General features: G+C 38.9%; 1 protein-coding gene across 1 annotated transcript in view; it reads left to right on the forward strand.

Annotated features, from left to right (window-relative positions):
* CTNNA3 (catenin alpha 3) overlaps nucleotides 1-15169 on the forward strand; it is a 1601461-nt gene that overhangs the window by 144347 nt on the left and 1441945 nt on the right. The window lies entirely within an intron of this gene.

Genomic DNA, 15169 nt, shown 5'->3' on the forward strand with positions numbered 1-15169 from the left:
TCAGGACAACACTGGGGTACCTAGGTGCTCAGTTGGTTAAGCATCAACTCTTGATTTTGGCTCAGGTCATGACTTCAGGGTTTTGTGAGTTTGAGCCCCACATTGGGCTCTGTACTGACAGCATGGAGCCTGCTTGGGATTCCTCTCTTCCCCCTCCCCTGCTTGTGCAGTCTCTGACTCTCTCAGAATAAGTCAATAAACTTAAAAACAAATCAGGACAATACCTTGAGGGTTACATCATGGGTGTCAAAGAGGAGTACCTGATATCTTAATAATCATCCTTTAGTTAGGTGTTGATGCTGTTTGGAGTATAAAACACCTTGACTTGATGTGGGTTCATGACATCCAGATGTCCAAAAGTAAATTTTCTAGCTCCTCCAACTAACAGGGCTTTTGCAGCCATTGCTCGCAAACATCCTGGCCATCCCTCTCTACTGAGTCTAGCTGTTTGGAGAAGTATACTACTGGTCTAGGAATAGGCCCCAGTTTTTGGGTTAGGGCATCTAAAGCTATCCCTCTTCTTTTCCCTTTTGCATACAGGGTAAAAGACTTTTCTAAATTAGGAAGTTGTAGAGCAGGAAAAGTCCTTAATTTTTCTTTGAGTTCTTTAAAGCCTTGCTGACAACTGTCATCCCTTTCGAATGGGTCTAAATCATTCCCCTGCATGGCTTTATAAAGGGGTCTAGCTATCAGGCTAAACCCTGGGATCCAGATGAGACCATAATCTACCATTCCCAAAAAGGTTCTCAGCTGTTTCTCTATCTGATGTTAGTTATAGGTGACCTTTTGTCCCATGGTAATGTTTGAGCCCCAGGAGTAAGGACATAGCTCAGATATTGGACCTCTTATTTAGAGATCTGAGCCTTATAGGGAGATACTCTATACAGTTTATATGTTCTAAAAAGTTAAGGGTGAGGATTGTATTTTTATTAGAATCCTCTTTTGTTGGGCTAGCAATCCATATATCATCTATATATTAGAATAAAGTTCCATTGATCAGTTGGACGTACCTTAATTTCCCCTTTTAAAGCATTCCCAAACATACATGGGCTGTCTCAGAATCCCTGAGGCAGCACCATCCAAGTTAGCTGGAAAGTTTCATGAGTATCAGTATTAGTCCATTTGAAGGCAAAAAGGTTTTGGGGGTCAGGATGTATTGGTATGCAGAATAAAGCATCCTTTAATACTGTAAACCAGTTTGTGTATGGAAGAATTGAGTCAGTATAGTAAGGGTTAGAGACTACAGGATGAATAGGGATTACTGCCTCACTAATTGCTCTTAAATCCTTGACAAAGCGGTATTCCCCATTTGGCTTTTTAATTGGCAGAATGGGGTATTATAGGGTAACTGTCATGGGGTTAATAATTCATATTTTAAGAATTTCTTTATCAGAGGCTGAATGCCTTTTTGAGCCTCTGGTTTTATAGGACTGTCTTTTCTAAGGATATTCTACATTTGGTTTAAGGGAGATAGTTATGGGAGAGACATTTTTAGCCTTTATAAGGATTTCTGTTTCCCATATAATGGGCTTTACTTTAGTGAGGATGTTGTGAGTGGGGGGAGTGTATTTTATCAGTCTCCCACTTGAAAAGTTAAAGTGGCTAACATTATATGTTCTTCATCTCTCAGGTCCAGTATTCCCAAATGAATTATAGCTTGAAGTTTAAAAAGCAAATCTCTTCCCAAGTGGGGGATAGGACATTCCAGCAACAGGAGGAAGGAAACTATGTGAAAGCAAAAGAGAACCTATTATACAAGTTAAAGGGCAAGGAAATCACCTTACTTGTGGCTGCCCATGTATTCCAGTTATAATACAAGACTGTCGAGATAGAGGCCTGCTATGCTGGGTCAGAACAGAGCAAAAGTGACTCCTGTGTCAAATAAAAATTCAGGCTTCTTACCTGTCATGTCAAGTGCAAAGCTTCTAGAATGCTATCTCAAGGTGTCTAGAAGACAGGAGATAGGAGAGTTTGAGTCCCTTCAGTCCTCAATCTTTTCAACTGTTAATGGCTTAGAGATTGGTCCCCTCTGCCTTTGGATCTGGGGAAAAATCCCTTTTCCAGTGGCCTTCTCACTTGCAAAAGGCACACTTACTGGGACCCATCTCTTTGTGAACTGGGGGGCTCAAGCCTGGCTTTGTCAGGCTTTGGCTCTGGAATGGGTATCATAAAGCTAATGGCAGCTGCTGTAAATTGGGCCTGCCACTTGCTCTGAGTGATTCTGTCTGCTTCTTCTGCCCTATCCTTATTGTTTAATTCAGCAAAGGCCATGTTCCACAGTTAAGTCATAAGAGTCTGAGGCAGTTGCCTTTTGCAATTTCCTCCTGATGTCCTTGCAAGATATAGTGCTCAGTTAAAAGAGATTGTCCCTCTGGAGAATTAGGATCTGTGTTAGTATATTTTCAGAGAGCTTCAACTACTCTCCCTTGGAAGAAGGCTGAATTTTCATCCTTCTTTTGAATTATGTCCCTCACCTTGTCATAGCTAACTGGTTTAGTTGCAGAATGTTTTTACATTAATACCCAGGAATCGTTGTCTCACCACTTCAAAGAACGAAGAAGTGGACACAAAATAAAATGAGCGGCAGGCAAAAGTTGATTAGAGTATAAGATTAGAAAGTAAGAATAGTATGAAAGCTGTCTTTGCAGAGAGGGGGCATTTGAAAGTGAAGGCCTCCAACTGTAGGCAAAGGAATTCATTTTATAGGGTTTTGGTCAGCCCCGTCTCTTCTCCCTTGTTCTTTCTCAAGTTCTACCCTTATTGTCTTGATAACTCTAAATGCCTGGTCATTCCTTTTTGATTGGCTCATCTCCATTGTATTATTTATGGCCTATTGTTCCTTATGGGTCATATGTTTTATGGTACACTACTAATTTTTCATTAGGTCTTTTGTCAAAATCCTGAGAAGAAACTGAAGGGGAGTAGGTGGTGTCTGTTACATTCTTAAGAGGAACCTAATGCTTGAAGGAGTTTGCTGTGGCCAGCCCCACTCAGCATTTCCCTAAAATACGTGTTTTTCTCCACCCAGGTACTGCAGGTCCTAACCTTTCCCTCTCTGCTGCCTATTGTATCCTATTTTGCCCTATCACAGTTTTACTATATATCTCTTCATTCCTTCAATTAAACAGGTTATCATATGATTCCTTTTGTCTAGGTTTTCTGAACCCCTTTTGGTAATTCTACTGGTTATCCCCATCTGAGATTGTTTCTTCTCTGGTATGATTTATTGTATGTCCCCAGTTACAAGCTGCCACATCATTGGCATATTGCCAAGCAGCATTCAATATTTTAGCTTTCTCTTCTGCAGTACAACAACAGGACAATAAAATTTGTAAATTTCCCCAGGTAAAATTAAATGTCAGTGTTAACTTAGCAAATTCCTCAGTGAATTTGGCTGGGTCCTCAGAGAACTGGCCAAACTTTTCTATACATAAAGATAAATCATTCATGGAGAATGGCATGTATAACAGAATAGTGCCTCCATTTCTATCTGTAGCCTCCCTATGTGGAAATTGAGAGGACTTGAGTTCAGTGGGTTAATAATGAGTGCTTTCATGAGTAACCTGGGGCAAAGGTAGATTAAGGTAGGGCACATCTGAATATGAAGGAGGAGTCATTGAATTAGAAGAGGGCTCAGCAGAGAGGGGGCAAGATGGCGGAGAAGTAAGGAGCTCCGTACTTGCACTCGCGCCCATACATCACACAGAAAAGATCTGAAGCCATTGGAAACCTTACAAAACCTGAGAGATTGGGAGACAAAGGACGCAGAATCCACTGAGAGAGCCTTCTAACGTGAGTGCGAACCGGGGAAGATAAAATCGGGCCGGGATCGGAGACTCCAGGGTGGGAGACGATCCCCCTCTACCCTCTACGGGGAGTGAGAGGGGAAAAGNTAGATGCTAAGGCCCTCCTTCTGGGGGGTGACATTACAGAGAGGTGGTTACTCAATGTGTCATTTTCAATCCTGAAAAATGAACTATCTACATTCTATAATTCTCTTTTAGTTTCAGGTCTGATATCATGCCACAAAGACCATTAAATGTCATTTCCTCCCATTTACCTTCCTGTTTACAAAACAGATCAAGCTGTAAGATAATATTATCATTTAAGGACCCATTCTTAGTCTAGACTTCTTGATTTCCTAGTTGATATTGAGGCCAAGTTTCACTGCAGTGAGATATTAATTTCTTTTTCTTTAAATTGCCTAATTTGAAGATGTGCAATGGAAATGTGAAGATATGCAATGGAATATTAGTCAGCCATAAAAAGAATTAAATCTTGCCATTTGTGATGAAGTAGATGGAGCTAGAGTGTACTTTGCTAAACAAAATAAGTCAATCCGAGAAAGACAAATACCATATGATTTTACTCATATGTGCAATTTAAGAAACATAACAGATGAACTAGGGCAGAGAAAAAAAAGAGGAAGCAAACCATAAAAGAGACTCTTCACTATAGAGAATGCACTAAGGATTGGTGGATGGGAGCTGGGAGGAGGGATGCGCTAAATAGGTGATGAGTGTTAAGGAGGACACTTGTGATGAGAACTGGCTGTTATATGTAAGGGATGAATCACTAACTTATTTTCCTGAAACTAATATTACACTATATGTTAACTAACTAAAATTTAAATAAAAACTTGAAGCATTAAAACAAATAATATGAAGATAAAAAAAATTGCCCAATTTAAATTGTGTCCAATTTTCTGGAAGATACCTTAGCATGGAGTCCTTCAGGATGCTTACCACTGTCCTCATTTAGGACCATAGTGGACATGGGGATTTTTATTTTTATTTTTTTATCTTTAATTTTTAAAATTTACATTCCAAGTTAGTTAGCATATAGTGAAACAATGATTTCAGGAGTAGTTTCCTTAATGCCCCTTACCTATTTAGCCCATCCCCCCTCCCACAACCCTTTGTTTGTTCTCCATATTTAAGAGTCTCATATTTTTGCCCCCCTCCCTGTTTTTATATTCTTTTTGCTTTTCTTCCCTTATGGTCACCTGTTTTGTATCTCAAAGTCCTCATGTGAATGAAGTCATATGATATTTGTCTTTCTCTGATTGACTAATTTCATTGAGCATAATACCATCTAGTTCTATCCACGTAGTTGCAAATGGCAAGATTTCATTCTTTTTGATTGCCAAGTAATACTCCATTTGATTGCCAAGTAATAGTATATATATATACTACATCTGCTTTATCCTTTCATCCATCGATGGACATTTGGGCTCTTTCCTTACTTTGGCCATTGTTGATAGTGCTGCTTATAACATTGGGGTGCATGTGTCCCTTTGAAACAGCATACCTGTATCCCTTGGATAAATACTTAGTAGTGCAATTGCTGGGTCGTAGGGTAGTTCTATTTTTCATTTTTTGAGGGACCTCCATACTGTTTTCTAGAGTGGCTGCACCATTTTGCATTCCCACCAGCAGTGCAAAAGAGATCTTCATTCTCTGCATCCTTGCCAACATCTGTTGTTGCCTGAGTTGTTAATTTTAGCCTTTCTGATAGGTGTGAGGTGGAATGTCTTTGTGTNTTGAGCATAATACCATCTAGTTCTATCCACGTAGTTGCAAATGGCAAGATTTCATTCTTTTTGATTGCCAAGTAATACTCCATTTGATTGCCAAGTAATAGTATATATATATACTACATCTGCTTTATCCTTTCATCCATCGATGGACATTTGGGCTCTTTCCTTACTTTGGCCATTGTTGATAGTGCTGCTTATAACATTGGGGTGCATGTGTCCCTTTGAAACAGCATACCTGTATCCCTTGGATAAATACTTAGTAGTGCAATTGCTGGGTCGTAGGGTAGTTCTATTTTTCATTTTTTGAGGGACCTCCATACTGTTTTCTAGAGTGGCTGCACCATTTTGCATTCCCACCAGCAGTGCAAAAGAGATCTTCATTCTCTGCATCCTTGCCAACATCTGTTGTTGCCTGAGTTGTTAATTTTAGCCTTTCTGATAGGTGTGAGGTGGAATGTCTTTGTGTTCTTTATTTGTATTTCCCTAATGATGAGTAATGTTGAGCATTTTTTCCTGTGTCTGGTAGCCATTTGGATGTCTTCTTTGGAGAGGTTGTGTATGCATGTCTTTTTCCCATTTTTTCACTGGATTATTTGCTTTTTGAGTGGTGAGTTTGATAAGTTGTTTATAGATTTTGGATACTAACCCTTTATCTGATATGTCATCTGCAAATACCTTCTCCCATTCCATCAGTTCCCTTTTAGTTTTGCTGATTGTTTCCTTTACTGTGCAGAAGTTTTTATTTTGATGAGATCCCAATAGTTCATTTTTGCTTTTGTTTCCCTTGCATCCGGAGACGTGTTGAGTAAGAAGTCGCTGCGCCCAGTGTCAAAGAGGTTTTTGCCTGCTTTCTCCTCAAGAATTTTGATGGCTTCCTGTCTTATGTTTAGGTCTTTCATCCATTTTGAGTTAATTTTTGTGTATGGTTTAAGAAAGTGGTCCAACTTCATTTTTCTGCATGTCACTGTCCAGTTTTCCCAGCACCACTTGCTGAAGAGACTGTCTTTATTCCCTTGGATGTTCTTTCCTGCTTTATCAAAGATTAGTTGACCATGTATAGGGATTTTTTAGATGACACTGTAGTTTCCCTCAGTAGCATAAGACCTAGATTTTGTACCCTTTTGTTTTCTCACTTTCCTCTTCTGAGTACAAGAGGAGAGCAATAGCAGCTTGTTCTGCTAAGGTCTTAGATTGAGTCTACTGGATAATTATTCTGAAATTAATGATATAGTATAAATGGGCAGAGGAAGTTGGACTTTCTAGCCTGGAATGGGGAACTGGCAAAACATGTTTTGAAAGATACCTGAGCTGGGAGTAGAAAAAGAGGTATGGGTCTGGAGTTTGTCCTTCCAAACAAATACAAGAAAAGTATTCAAATGCTAAACAGAAGTTGGACAGTCACACTGTATTAATCAAAAAGTCGGATTGGGGGAAAAGGGAGGATAAAATTCTAGGAAAATATTCTCTGGAATGCCAGAGATCTGAGGCAGAGTAAAGAGTTATTGGCTGTGGTGGTCCCAGCCAAGTAAGTGTGATGAAAGTCACAGAGTTTGCTGGAAACCAAAGAGAGAGAAATGTCCTAAGGGGCAAAGAATTATAGAATTATGCCATTCATCAATGTAATGATAGCAATACAAACACACCAAATCCTCTAAATGAGATGATTTCCAATGTGCTTATAAACACTGGTAAAATAAATAGCTTAAAGGGCAAAAGTGGGAAAAAGCAGAGGGAAAGAAGTAAGTATACCTCTCTGGGCATGCCCAGTGCAGCAGTCGAGCCCAAAATATGAAAAAGACACAGCACTATGATAAAGTCCCTCACAATGAATGAGGGGTGTGGTATGCAAAAGATAGAAAATAACCTTAGGTGTAAATCCACTCTTTAACACCTGATACAATTCCAGCCTGCTGCATGTCTCCTTTACCATAGCCTGAAAACCCATGGGAAGCATGGGAGGACCATCCTTTGGTCCTCAATAACAATCAGATGGTTCAACAATCCTTAATGCAGTTTGAATGACTCACAACCATGCCTATTCAGTTCTGTAGTCCTAGAATTTCAAGGAGCAGTGAACAAAAAAAGTAAAGAAGGGGAGAATTAGGAGTTCAGACTCTTTTCTAGGGAAAGCATGTGGTGGATTACATGTGCTGGTTATGGGGAGAACTTCCCAGAGAGTTACCAATAGGCCAGCCTTCCCCTCTTATGTGTCTTGGTTTCTCCTAGCAATGGTCTAAAGCTGCTGTGGAAACTTTCAACTGGATGATGCATCAGTCCTTTTGTGTGTATCCCTGTGTGAGCCAGAAATTAATTACCATGAGAGGGAGTTCCCTACAGGACCACAACACATCTCAAGGATTGACCTTAGACACTTCCCATAGATTCTCAGTCACTTAAGAACACCTTTTGGCGTAAAGGAGCAAGTGTCCCTTTTTTGGGGGGTGGGGGGTGGGAGCTGAGTAACTCAGTCTCTCATGGTAATTAACAACTTTGAATTATCCAGAAGCCAGAGTAAAAGTGCAGTGAAAGTGAAAGTAAAAGTAAAGCTTTAGAGTCAGCTAAAGTAGCACAAAGGGAGTGGGAGTAACCTCCTGCGGTTAACCAAGTTACTAGTCTAGGGAAATGAACAAGTGAGTCCTGGCATGTAGCTCCAGCTAATTGCTCTGGCTTGGGGATCCCTGGGGGATTAATGCCACAAGGGTGTCAGAGCACAGAATAAAGAATGAGAACAGGTCCCCAGACCGATTTTTCCAGCTTTCCTTTTTTCCAAAGAACAGTCCAGTTTACAGGAAAAGTACAGAGGCAGGAAGAATATTGACCTTCAACCAACTCTGTTTCCCAGGTAAAGAACTTACCAGTCTCAGTGGGGGTTGAGTTGTGCCTTCTAGACTGTTTTAGGGATACTGTTGTTTCTCTGAGGGTCCCTTTGTATTAGCCAGAATATGATGCAAGATGGCTAGGTCTGAGGACTGAGGGGTAGGGATCCTACAGGACCAGCCAAGAAGGTCCTTGACTTCACACACAATAGAAATCAAATGCAAGCTGGAGAAAGTGAAAACAGAGTTTATTGAATAAGGTAGAGAATAGCAGATGGAGTGTCCAGGAGACTTGGAAAGGAAAGGAAGATGAGTCTCATCATTGCTTGGAGTTAGGAGTTTATATTGGAAAGGGTTTAGGGTACATGTACCTTTAGGGATCCAGGGTAGGGTCCAATGAAGGGCAAGTGTCAGGCAAATGATAGATGTTATGCCATAAGTCATCTCAGGTAGGGGGTGTTGACACCATTGTCAGCTGAGGCTTGTTTGAAGCTAATGTCCTGGAACATGTTTGGGGTTCAGCTTGTCTTGTATGTTATCAGGTGTTTTGGGATCTAGGACAAAAATCAGAGAATGATTAACTTTCTTGCTTCCCTCTTGAAATGGGAACTTAGCTTCTTTGGCTTACTCAGAAATACAGCAGAAAAACAGCAGAGGTGGAGCCTTTCTAAAATGGAATACCTTAAGCTTCCCTACCTCATTTCTCAGTGTTCATCAAGGTAAGTATATTCTTAATCTTTTCTCTATTTCATTCCCACCCCCAAACCTCTCTTCTGGCAACCACCAGTTTTTTTTCTTTTGTTTTGTTTCTTAAATTTCACATATGTGTGAAGTCACACAGTGTTTGTCTTTCTCTGTTTAATTTATTTCACTTGGCATTATGTCCTCTAGGTCCATCTCTATTGTTTCAGATGGTAAAAAAGATTCTTTTTTATGAGTGGGTAATATTCCATTGTGTATATACACCACATCTTCTTTATCCATTTATCAGTCAGTGGATACTTGGGTTGCTTCTATATCTTGGCTATTGTAAATAATGCTGCTATAAACATAAGGGTGCATATATTGTTTGAAAACATTTTTTTGACATTTTTTCATTTTTGAGAGAGAGAGAAAACATGACTGGGGGGAGGGTCAGAGAGAGAGAGAGAGAGAGAGAGAGAATCTAAAGCTGGCTCCAGGCTCTCAGCTGTCAGCACAGAGCCCAACATGGGTCTTGAACTCAAGAACTGCAAGATCATGACCTGAGCCAACAATGACCATCATGGTTGGATGCTTAACCAACTGAGCCAGCCATGTGCCCCTTTATTTCTTGAATTAGGCTTTACATTTTCTTTAAAAAAATTTTTAAGGTTTATTCATTTTTGAGAGACAGAGTGCAAGCAGGGGGAGTGCAGAGAGAGAGGGAGACATAGAATCTGAAGCAGGCTTCAGGCTCTGAGCTGACAACACAGAGCCCAATATAGGGCTTGAAGTCACGAACTGTGAGATCATGACCTGAGCCGAAGTTGGATGCTTAACTGACTGAACCAACCAGGGACCCCTAACTTAATTACCCTTTGAATGGTCCTCTCTCCAAAAACAGTCACAGTCTGAGGTATTAGAGATTAGGGCTTCAACAAATGAAATTTGAGGGAAGACAGTTTAGCCTATAATGGTTAAGGTGGTTTGCTTTCTTATTACTGAGTTTTGAGAATTTCTTATATATTCTAGATATAGGTTCTTTATCAGGTATCTACTTTACAAATATTTCCCCCAATCTATGACTTGTCTTCTCACTTTATTAATAATAGTGTCTTTTGAAGAAAAGAAGTTTTAATTTTGATGAAGTCCAATTTATCAATTTTTCTTTAGTATAATGCTTCAGTATCATATCTAAGAGGTATTATCTATTCCAAGGCAGCTGAAATTTCCTCATATATTTTCTTTTAAGTTTACCAAGTGTTCTCATTTGCATTGTTTGAGTGTGAACTATGTTAAGACTTTTAGGTCTATGATTCATTTCAATGTAATTTTAGTATATAATATATGTTGTGGTTCTTTTGGGGAATATATAGTATACAATTACTCCAGCCTCATTTCTTGAAAAGACTATCCTTTTTCCACTAAATTGCCTTTACACCTTTGAAAATAATTAGTCATACTTATACAAGGCATTTTACAGACTCTCTCTTCTGTTCCATTGATCTGTATATCTGCCCTTAAGCCAAAACCACATTGTCATGATTACTGTGGCTTTCTGTTAAGTCTTTTTCAAAATTGTTTTGGACTTTCCATATAATATTTAAAAACATCTTGTTGATATCTACAAAACATTATGCTGGAAATTTTTATTGGGATTGTGTTGAATTTATAGATAATTTTAAGGAGTAATCACATGTTAACAATATTATGAAACTTCTAATCTGTTATTAGTATGGCATATCTTTGCATTTATTTAGGTCTTGTTTGATTTCTTCTGTTAGTGTCTTTTAGTGTTCAGCATACAGATTTTACATGTATTTTTTTAGGCTTCTGTAAGTATTTTGTTCTTTGGTGCTATTGTAAATGATGCTGTCTTTTAAAAATTCAATTTCTTATTGTCCATTGCTAATATATAGAAATACAACTGGATCTTATATATTTACTTTGAAGCCTGTGACCTTGCCAAACTCACTGATTAATTCTACTCCTAGTTAGGAATTTAATCTCTCATATGTTAACGTAAAATATGTAATTTCAAAGATTTTTAAATCTCTCTCTTTTCTTTCATTGTTAGGTGAAAGGGAGAGTATTTTGGTCAGCTGGTGCTGCCTTAACGAGATATCTCAGACCTGTGGGATTGACTTTTGGTTAGGACTCTCTCCTTGGCTTGCAGATAGTACCTTCTTGCTGTGTCTTCACATGGCCATTTCTTTGTGAATGTTAGGTGAGAGAGAGAGGGAGGAGGGTATTTCATGTCTTATAACGACACTGTCCTATTAATGTTCCACCCTTCTAAACTCATTTAACCTTAATTGTCTCCTGAAGCACCTATCTCCAAACAGAGTCACAGTGAAGGTTAGGGCTTCAATGTATGAATTGGGGTTGAGGGGAGTAGTAAGGGAGACACGATTTATTTTGTAACAGAGGGGTGGTTTTTTGTTTTTTATAATTAGCAGTATATTTTAATGAGCCTCTTAATTTATGCAAAGGTACACTTAGACCCTACTCTTGGATGGAAAGTGACAGCTAATTGTTCCATGTAATAAAGTAATAGGTAGAACATGAATATCTCATATTAAATATTAGGTAGTTTCATATTCTGTGCTGTGCTGTACCCTTCTCTGTTATCACTAATTTTCAATAAAAATCTATTACAGATTTTCATTATTGGGGTTTGAAGAATAGCAGGGGAGGGATGGTGGCAACACTTACGGTGAGCATGTATGAAAAGCATAGTATCTACAGAAGGTAAGACAGTGAGCAGGAATTGCGAATTCCATGAATTCCATGAGAGGTGTCCAGAGAATGTAAAGTACCTAGAAATCCTTGAAAATTCTGAAAGCATGTGTGATGAGGGCTTGAGCCATTTTATCTGGGTATTAAAAGAAAGGATAACTACAGATGGTTTATAGATTTAGGCTTACCCAGATTATATTAGTTAAGCACTTTATCATATTATAACAGTTTTCACTACATGCATTGTTTATTCATGCATCCAACATTTATTTAGCTTATCAAACTGTTTACAGGGATACAGCATTAAAAGATAGTATCCAAGTCTTCAAGAGACTAACTAATAGGTTAGGAGGAGAGAGAAACATATAAGCAAGTGATTGTAATATATTGTGTAATTAAAAAACTATATATACAAACTATAGGACCAGAAAAAGGAACACCTAGTCAATTCCATTTGGGAAAGGGTCATGACGTTGTTTTACAGAGGATTTGTTTTTAAGTCATATTTTGAAGGATGGATAGGACAGGCAGACAAGGGGGGAAATATAATACTATGCATATAGTGATGAATATGTGTATGACACAGAGATATTCGTATAGAAGGGCATAAAAGGGCAAGTCTAGGAATTATAAGTAGTTTACTGTGGCTGGATACACAGTTTGTAAATCAAGCCTCCTCAAAAGTGTGAGTTCCTTCATGAGTTAATCCATGCTCTGTATCTTTCACACACCTGCTGCTATGGTGCCTAACAACTAGTAAATAACCAATCATTGAATTGTCTAGCATGGTGAGTTTGGAAAGATACTCATATTGTAGGGATATAGTTTTTGGTAGAATTTGATTCAGGGGGGACACAAATTTGCTACTTTGCCTTAGGAAAGAGTCTGCAGGAGACAAAAGAGCACTGGTTTCCATCATTTTTGGTGCAACTGAGAATTGATTGTCATTTTATGCTTGTAGCATTCTTTTTTTTTTTTTAATGTTTTATTTATTTCTAGGAGAGAGAGAGAGAGACAGCGTGAGCAGGGGAGGGTCAGAGAGAGAGGGAGTCACAGACTGAAACAGGCTCCAGGCTCTAAGCTGGCAGTCAGCACAGAGCCCGACGCGGGGCTCGAACCCACGAACCGCGAGATCATGACCGAAGTGAAAGTCGGACGCTTAACCGACTAAGCCACCCAGGCACCCCATCTTGTAGCACACATTCTTATTCTTTTTGCAGATAGACCTTAGAGCAGTGGCTGGCCCTTAATACATACAAAATAAGTATTTTGACTAATATTTTTTCCCTCTCACAGAGATAAAATCATACAAAATTAAGGCCAAGATTTATACTGCTTCATCTTCCTTTAGCAAGATAAAGGCATATGTGCACAAACTACTCTTGTTTTACTTTGCCATTCTTCTTGTCCTAAACTGCATTTCCCTCCTTTTTTTTAAAATATATATCCTCAACAAGAGGTATTTGCAGCTCTTATTAGGGAATCCAATTTTTTTTTCAGTTGCTGAAGAGTTAAATAGGATAAAATTTTTATGTAATAAAATCTTCAAAAATTTGTAAAGGAATTAATGAATTAGAAAGAAATTAATGAATCCAGAAAGTTAAAGTATAGACTGTAGTCTAGCACCATTGCTTCAACAGATGTCTAAGCCACTGAAATTCAGATTTAGTTTCAGAATGGATACTTGCTTTGGAAACTTAGTACACTCTTACATTCTGATCTTCCAAGAGGAATGAAACTTTTTTTAATTTATTTTTTAAATTTATGAGAGAGAGAGAGAGAGAGAGAGAGAGAGATTGTGAGTGGGGGAGGGGCAGAGAGAGAGGGAGAGGGAGACACCGAGTCTGAAACAGGCGCCAGACTCTGAGCTGTCAGCACAGAGCCCAATGTATGGCTTGAACTCCGGAAAGGGGAGATCATGACCTAGGCTGAAATCGGACTCTTAACCAACTGAGCCACAGAGATGCCCCAGGAATGAAAGCTGTTTGCAATGGTTTTCAACCCAAGGCAGTTTTGCCCTCCAGTGGATATTTGGCAATGTTTAGGCATGATTTTGGTTGGAGGAAGTAGAGGCATGTGACTGGCCTCTAGTGGGTAGAGGCCAGAGAGGCTGAAAATATCCTGAAATGTAAAGATAGGTCTCCACAACAAAAAATTATTTGGGCCAAAATATCAATAATGCTAGAGTTGAGAAAGCCTGTTTTAAAGTAACAGATGTTTGGTCTATTACCAGACTACTGAATGGTACTGCTAGTAGATCCAGGAAGGACCAGATGGTGGGGCCAGTTAGGTCACAGCCACAGCCTCTTTGCCTTTCCCCAAATGGAATTGGTCAGGTCCTTGTGTGTATGTGTGTGTGTGTGAGCGCGCGCGTGCACGCGCTTGTGCACACAGCATACTGACTAGATACCCAATTTTATTCTGTGAGATAAGAAAACATCATTTTCTTTAATGCTGTGCTTTTGAAAGATTTAAATTAAGTAACCAGAAAAAAAAGTTCTTTTTGTTGTTCTTAGTAAGAGTTTCTACATGGCAAGAAAATTCATGTTGGTTCCAGGTACACTTTCCAACCCTTCCTTATTTTCCAGCTGCCTCTGATAGTTTCAGAAGATACAAGCATCTTCCTCAAAGCAGTATATTTAAGCTTACATTGAGAGAGATTTTCATAATAGTAAATGAAAATAAATAAGAGAAATGGGTTGTTTTAATTAGTTAGGTTGTTTTAGTTAAGATATTTACCTTTGTGACAAAGATACCCCTCATTTTAATGAGAGGTTCCTAATAGATGGTTTTATCTTGCTCATCTTTCAGTCCAGTGTGTGTTCCTGGTTGCAGGGCAGCTTTTCCTATACCTTATGATTCAAGGATCCAGGAATAAATTCAGCATACTCTATCTTGTGGCCTCTGTAATATCTGCCTCTAACCAGTAAAGGGTACAAAAAAAAAGGGAGCCTGAGCAGCTGGCCCCCACTCACACTGTGTACCATGGAGGGGCAGAACATGCCATGTACAATTTGTTAAATTTATTTTTTAAAAATTTAATTTTCAAAAAAATTTATTTATTGAGAGAAAGAAACAGAGAGACAGAGAGAGAGAAGGCACAGAGAGAGTGGGAGAGAGAGGGTCCCAAGCAGGCTCTGTGTTGTCAACACAGAGCCAGATATGGGGCTCTGTGTTATGAACCATGAGATCATGACCTGAGCTGAAACCAAGAGTTGGACATTTAACTGACTAAACCACTCAGGCACCTCTGTTCAATTTCTTTTAGACGTATTTCTAGCTCTCTTTGACTCAATATATGTGGTCACATGTCTATGAAGGTGGTATACATACTTTAAAAAATTCTTTAATTTTTAAAATTATATTTCCTACTCTTAAAAAATTGGGTCATTTT

The sequence above is a fragment of the Crocuta crocuta genome, unplaced genomic scaffold (genome assembly GCF_008692635.1).
Source record: "Crocuta crocuta isolate KB4526 unplaced genomic scaffold, BGI_CrCroc_1.0 scaffold167, whole genome shotgun sequence".
NCBI lineage: Eukaryota > Metazoa > Chordata > Mammalia > Carnivora > Hyaenidae > Crocuta > Crocuta crocuta.